This window comes from Pongo abelii, chromosome 1 (genome assembly GCF_028885655.2).
Source record: "Pongo abelii isolate AG06213 chromosome 1, NHGRI_mPonAbe1-v2.0_pri, whole genome shotgun sequence".
NCBI classification, from domain to species: Eukaryota; Metazoa; Chordata; class Mammalia; order Primates; family Hominidae; genus Pongo; species Pongo abelii.
This window is the reverse complement of record NC_071985.2, coordinates 148466153-148473331: the sequence shown is the minus strand read 5'-3', so window position 1 is coordinate 148473331 and position 7179 is coordinate 148466153. Positions and strand designations below refer to the sequence as shown.

Below are 7179 nucleotides of genomic sequence, written 5' to 3'. Positions count from 1 at the left end.
GCCCTCTGTTCCAGCTCCACACCCGGCCCCGAGCGCGAGCCTGGAGGAGGGGGAGGAGAAGGGGCGGAGCAGTCGGTGGGCGCGGCGGCTGCCGGAGGCTAGCGCGACCCGACTCTTAAGTTCTCCTTTGCTCTCCAGAGAGGCCGATTAGGGAGAGGTAAGGAGAGAGCTTACTGTTAGCCGCGAAGAACTAAGAGGGGGTCTGAATAGGACCAGGGAGGGAAGGCAGAGCTTGTGGGAGTTTCCAAAAGGCCCGGCGGCGGGTGACCAGGAGGTCTCAGTTTTCCTCCCAGTTTGTGGGAAGGGTTGAGGGAAGTGAGGGGAGATACCCGCCGAGGCGTAGGAGCTACTGTGCACCCGGCGTGAGTCACCCGCACACCCCCGCCCCGTACAGGCGTGTCTCTCTGTGACCCGAGTTTGGCCAACAGGCATTTTCAGTTCCACCCCCAACCCCCAGCCCCGCTGACCCGAGGCGGAGAGAAGTCTCGGAGGTCGCTGTCGCCTACCCAGCGGAGCCGGGCGGGCGGGGAGCAGGGGTTCTGCTGATTCGCTGGAGAAAGGATCTTCTCAAGGTTTGACTTTACTGGCTTCTTAGCTCTTGAATCGGTTTTTCTGAAGGAGATTGTGAAGAAGCCAAGGTGCTGGCTGAAGATTACACCTGTCTGCCCTGTTACCCATTTACTCTGGAGAATTAATGCTTATTGTACTTTTTAAAATAAAACTTATTTTTATGTTTCCGGAAAGTTTGCTCTTTAGTTATTTCCGTTGTAATTTATTACCTCCTGCTTGAAATTGAGTACCAAAGGAGTTTTTAGGAGAGAGGGTAGGATCTAACCAAACAAAATAGGCTCAGCCAGTACGTCTTTCTTTCATCCATGGAAATATGTGTGTTATGTCACAGCACTAAGGGCAGATGTTTCCTATTTCTTTTCGGGTAGTCAATCTCCGAATGCGCTGATGTTTTCCATTAATGTTAATAATTTTATCATTAATGGATTTCAAATTTTTTATTAGAGAAGCATGTGTAATTGCACTGGTCAACAAAATCTAATTTATTTACTCAACAGTTTATATCAGTTCGCAAAAATGTACATCGTAAGTTTAGCATTTTACTTAATTCATACGGATGTAATGATTGGGGTTAAAACCAGGGTTTGAATTCTGGCTCTGCTACTTATGGTATTCTTGGGCAAGCCACTTAAGTTACTGAGGCTTTATTTCCTTATTTCAAAGTAAATTATACAGCTTCGTAGAGTTGTTTTTCAGAATGAAATGACATTATATGTAAAAAGAATGTGAAAGCTATCTCAATAAATATTGTCTTTTCCCAAAAGGTATTGTAATTATTTCACCTTTGGTGCTTTGTTGACTGTATAATGCTAAAACGTCATTCATACTTTACAGATTTGTAAGATTAAACACAAGTATCTATTCAAAGAATGATCTATTTTACAGTATTTGTAAAATATATCACTGAACTCTTAGAACCGTGGAATGTTAATGCTGGAAGAGATTTTAGGGAATATAGGTCCAATAATTACTTCTGTGAGGGAGACTGTTGAGGAATAAGCAGTGTTTTAGGCCGAAACAGTTTCAGAAAAAAAAAATTGTTGCTTTTTTATTAACTGCTGCATTGGGAAACCACAGACTGGAGTGCTGTCTCAAACACCAGGTGTTATTTTTTGTAACGTGTGTTTAAAGATTCTATTTAGGATACAAAAGAAAAATAAAACATTGAGGCCTGGTATGGTAGCTCACGCCTGTAATCCCAGCACTTTAGCAGGCTGAGGCGAGCAGATCACGAGGTCAAGAGATCAAGACCATCCTGGCCAACGTGGTGAAACCTTGTCTCTACTAAAAAATACAAAAATTAGCTGGGCGTGGTGGTGTGCGCCACCCAGGAGTCCCAGCTGCCCAGGAGGCTTGATGCAGGAGATTCGCTTGAACCTGGGAGGCGGAGGTTGCAGTGAGCCGAGATGGCACCACTGCACTCCAGCCTGGTGACAGAGTGAGACTCCGTCTCAAAAAAAAAAAAAAAAACCATTGAGATAACTTTAAGTTCAGTTGCATCTGAAGTGATTACCAGTAAATATAGTTTATGAACTATATGTATCTCTTAAACTTTTGTTTAGGAGATTTTCTTTGACCTTCCACAATGATCTAAAACATTTCAAACGTTACCAACTGTACAGACATAGATGCTCACCAAGAGGATTCTTTTAGCAATAAATGGCAAGAAAAGACCACCAAGTAATCTGTCACTTTACGTTTTGTCAGCAGAGCACTGTCAATTTAAATTTACCTGAGATCTTCACCTTATTCAATTAATTAGTACCCTAAGTTCTTTAGTTCACTAGGTCTAAATTCAGAATTTGAATAAATAAGAGTTACATGCTGTACTTTGTAGTTTAACTAAAAGCTGAATCTCTTCAAAGGGAGATTTCACAATTCTGACTTCTTTCTCAAAGAATGAGCTTATTCTGTTTTTATAAATGCTAAGGAAATTGAAGTTTGGAGAAAAAATATATACAATAGCTACAAATAAGATACTTAGGAATTAACCAAGGAAGTTAAAGATCTCTACAAAGAAAACCATAAAACACTGATGCAAGAAATTGAAGAGGACACTAAAAAATGGGAAGATACTCCATGTTCATGTATTGGAAGATTCAATATAGTTAAAATGTCTCTAATACACAAAGCAATCTGCAGATTCAGTGCAATCTCTATCAAAATACCAATGACATTCTTCACAGAAGTATTAAAAACAATCCTAAAACTTACACAGAACCATAAAAGACCCAGAGTCACCAAAGTTACCCTGAGCCAAAAGAATAAAAATGGAGGAATCATGTTACTTGACCTCAAATTATACAACAGCTATAGTAACCAAAACAGCATGGTACTGGCATTAAAAAAAAAACACATAGACCAGTAGAAAAGAATAGAGAACCCAGAAACAAATTCATTCACCTACAGTGAACTCGTTTTTTACAAACGTGCCAAGAACATACACTGGAGAAAGGACAGTCCCTTCAATAAATGGTGCTGGGAAAACTGAATATCCATATTAGAAGAATGAAACTAGATCTCTGTCTCTCTCCTCGTATACCAAAATCAAATCAAAATGGGTTAAAGACTTAAATCTAAGACCTCAAACTATGAAACGTCTATAAGAAAACATTGGAGTTGGGGCATGGTGGCTCACACCTGTAATCTCAGCACTTTGGGAGGCCAAGGCAGGTGGATCACCTGAGGTCAGAAGTTTCAGGCCAGCCTGGCCAACATATAGTGAAACCCTGTCTCTACTAAGAATACAAAAATTAGCTGGGCATAGTGGCACACGCCTGTAGTCGCAGCTACTTGGGAAGCTGAGGCAGGAGAATCACTTGAATCCAGGAGGCAGAGATTGCAGTAAGCAGAGATCACGCCATTGCACTCCAGCCGGGGTGACAGAGTGAAACCCATCTCTCAAAAAAAGAAAAGAAAACAGTGCAGAAACTTTCCAGGACATTGGATTGGGTAAAGATTTTTTGAATAATGCCCTACAAGCACAGGCAACCAAAGCAAAAATGAACAAATGGGATTACATCAAGTTAAAAACCTGCACAGGGCCAGGCACGGTGGCTTACGCTTGTAATCCCAGCACTTTGGGAGGCTGAAGCAGGTGGATTTCTTGAACCCAGGAGTTGTATAACAGCCTGGGCAACATGGCAAAGCCAAAACTCCATCTTGATAAAAATACAAAAAGCTGGGCATGATGGCATGTACCTGTGGTCCCAGCTACTTGGGAACCTGCAGAGGTCAAGGCTGCAGTGATCTGTGATCATGCCACTGCACTCCAGCATGGGCAACAGAGAAGCCCTGTCTCAAAAAATAAAAATAAAAACCTGCATTACAAAGGAAATAATCAGCAAAGTGAAGAGACAACTCAGAATGGGAAGAAATATTTGCAAACTATCCATCTGATAAAGGATTTATAACCAGAATATATAAGGAGCTCAACCATATAGGAAAAAAATCTAGTAATCCACTTTAAAAATGGGCAAAAAAGCTGAATAAACATTTTTCAAAAGAAGACTTACAAATGGCAAACAGGTATATGAAAAGGTGTTCAACATCACTGATCATCAGGAGAAATGCAAATCAAAACTACAATGAGATGTCATCTCTCCCCAATAAAAGTGGCTTTTATGCAAAAGATAGACAATAACAAATGCTGGTGAGGATGTGGAGAAAAGGGAACTTTTGTACACTGTTGGTGAGAATGTAAATTAGTACCACCACTATGGAGACCAACTTGGAGGTTCCTCAAAAAAAACTAAAAATAGAGCTTCAGTATGTCCCAGGAATCCCACTGCTAGCTATAGACCCAAAAGAAAATAAACCAGTATATCGAGGTATCAGCACTCCCTTGTTTACTGCAGCACTATTCACAATAGCCAAGATTTAAAAGCAACCTAAGTGTCTATCAACAGATGAATGAAAGAGTAAAGAAAATGTGGTACAAATAAACAATGGAGTACCGTTCTGCCATAAAAAAGAATGAGATCATCTCATTTGCAACAACATGGATAGAACTGAAAGTCATTATGTTAAGTGAAAAAGCCAGGCACAGAAACACAAACTTCCCATGTTCTCACTTATTTGGCAGTAAAAATTGAAACAGTTCAACTCATGAAGATAGTAGAATGATGGTTACCGGAGGCTGGGAAGGGTAGTGGGGTGGGGACTGGGGATGGTTAATGGGTACAGAAATATAAGTTAGATAAAGTGAATAAAATCTAGTATTTGATAGCACAAAAGGGTGATTATAGCCAACGATAATTTATTATACATTTTAAAATAAGAGTATAATTGGATTTTTTGTAACACAAACGATAAATGCTTGAGGTCATGGATACCCTATTTACCCTGATGTGATTTTCACACATTGTATGCCTGTATGAAAATATTTCATGTACCCATAAATATATACACCTACTACATGCCCACAAAAATTACAAAGTAAAAGAAACCTAAATCTATAATTCCTTTTCCAACATAGATTCTAATTCTATATCATTCTGTTACTCTCTGGGAGACCCTCCCCCTCCCTAAAATGTCCTTATATATCCTGAGAAGTTTTCAAATCAAGACAAGTATGCCATTTTGTCAACACTAGGACGTGTCTAAAAAACAAACCTCATTCCTCAATTGGTTCTAGAAGTCGAACTACTGTAAATGTTTGTGGATTCTGGAGTGCCCTCAGGCATTTCAGGCTTTTTTTTTTTTTTTTTTTTTTTTTGAGACAGAGTTTTGCTCTTGTTGCCCAATGAGCACAATGGCGTGATGAGCGCAATGGCATACAATGAGCGTACAATGAGTGCAATGGCGTGATCTCGGCTCACTGCAACCTCTGCCTCCTGGGTTCAAGCAAGTCTCCTGCCTCAGCCTCCCCAGTAGCTGGGATTATAGGCATGCGCCACCACGCCCGGCCAATTTTGTATTTTTATCAGAGATGGGGTTTCACCATAGTTGGTCAGGCTGGTCTCAAACTCCCGACCTCAGGTGGCCCACCCGCCTCGGCCTCCCAAAGTGCTGGGATTATAGGCGTGAGCCACTGCGCCCGGCCTCATTTCAGGCATTTTAATCTATTTACCTAAGACAGGTTACCCTTTAAATTGATTAGGATTTTATTTACAGCTTAACCGGGAACCAGATAAAGCAGAACTCCCAGGACATATACGTAACCTGAATTTATCCTGATCAGATAGACTTCATGCCTTGGTGATTTAAGAATCAGGAATTATGTCAAAAAGTACTCCCATCATCTGTCATAAAGTTAACCGTATTCTGATTTTTTTATTCCAAAATGTAAGTTTCCCCTTCACTTGTTGCATTCCTTGAGCAATTAAGTAATCAAAACATTTTAGAGCTGCAAAGGATCTTGAAGAGTTCAAGTCACCTACCACTAAGAAACTCACACTCAGACCAACAAATGATTGTATAGATTATAAGAGACTAGAAGTCTGCTTTTCTGGCTCCCAATCAATGTGATTACCTTGTGTGAGATTCTACTTTATTGGTATATTTAAACATAGTCCATGTCAGCATTTAGGATTTTCTAAAGTACATTGAGCAATCTTTGTATGCCATATTATCAAATCAGACAGGAAATAAAAATTACGAGAATCCTTGTTTCTAGACACTGAATAAGTATCAGAATTTCTTAAGCTTGATTTTCAGCTCTGCTACTGACACTGAAAATCATTTTGGAAAAGTGCAGAGAAAACATGATGGGTAGCTATTTTGAAAGAAAGGACCAGATCAGAGATGGCAGATAGGTGATACATCTACCAACAGTTACTCCTTCTCAAACCCATAGTTGACTGTGATAATTCAATTCTGTACTATTTCCTACTGAGATGTAGCCTTGGGATCCTACTTAGTAATTCACTTTTAGATAGTCAGTACCAGTTGATGGGAATTAGCATGCAAGATAAAATTGATTTTCCATTCCTGGCAGTAGAGTTGTGAAGCAAGATTATGCAGTAAATGAAAGATTAGACAGGAACGTCATAGTCACTTTATTTTTGGTTATTGAGATATCAGTCTCCTTTCATTTGAATTGTTGGCATCATTTTCGTTAGCTAATTAGTAATAGGTAAAAAATGTGAAAATCCCACATGTTATATGTTAGTATTTAGTATATGATTTGGTTAGGATCAACTACAAATTCTAAGCATGCCTAAAGTTTTTTTGGTTTTGTTTTGTTTTGTTTTTTGTTACAGAGTTTCGCTCTTGTTGCCCAGGCTAGAGTGCAATGGCACAATCTGGGCTCGGCGCAATCTTGGCTCTCCACAACCTCCGTCTCCCCGGTTCAAGCAATTCTTCTGCCTCAGTCTCCGGAGTAGCTGGGATTACAGGCATGCGCCACCATGCCCAGCTAATTTTGTATTTTTAGTAGAGACGGGGTTTCTCCATGTTGGTCAGTCTGGTCTCAAACTCCCGACCACAGGTGATCTGCCTGCCTCGGCCTCCCAAAGTGTTGGGATTACAGGCGTGAGCCACAGTGCCAGCCAAGCATGCCTAAAGTTTTAATTAGCCTGTCATGGTTTCAGAAGCAAAGGCTTACTCAAGTTAGCACAAGCAATGAGGAGATTATTGTAAAGATCAACATAGAGCAGCAGTGGAGGC

At 40.4% G+C, this 7179-nt stretch overlaps 1 protein-coding gene across 7 annotated transcripts in view; it reads left to right on the top strand.

Moving 5' to 3' along the window:
- Nucleotides 1–7: 7 nt before the first annotated feature.
- Nucleotides 8–7179, top strand: part of SPATA1 (spermatogenesis associated 1) — a 60591-nt gene continuing 53419 nt past the window's right edge. For 3 of the 7 annotated variants that reach the window (XM_054532416.2, XM_054532414.2, XM_024247776.3), the window contains exon 1: nucleotides 8–157. The gene's annotated coding sequence lies outside the window, so the exon portion shown is untranslated. Of the gene's footprint in view, nucleotides 158–6773; nucleotides 7001–7179 lie in introns of all 7 variants that reach the window. The other 4 variants (XM_063718685.1, XM_054532392.2, XM_024247775.3 and 1 more) reach the window with 3 other exon arrangements.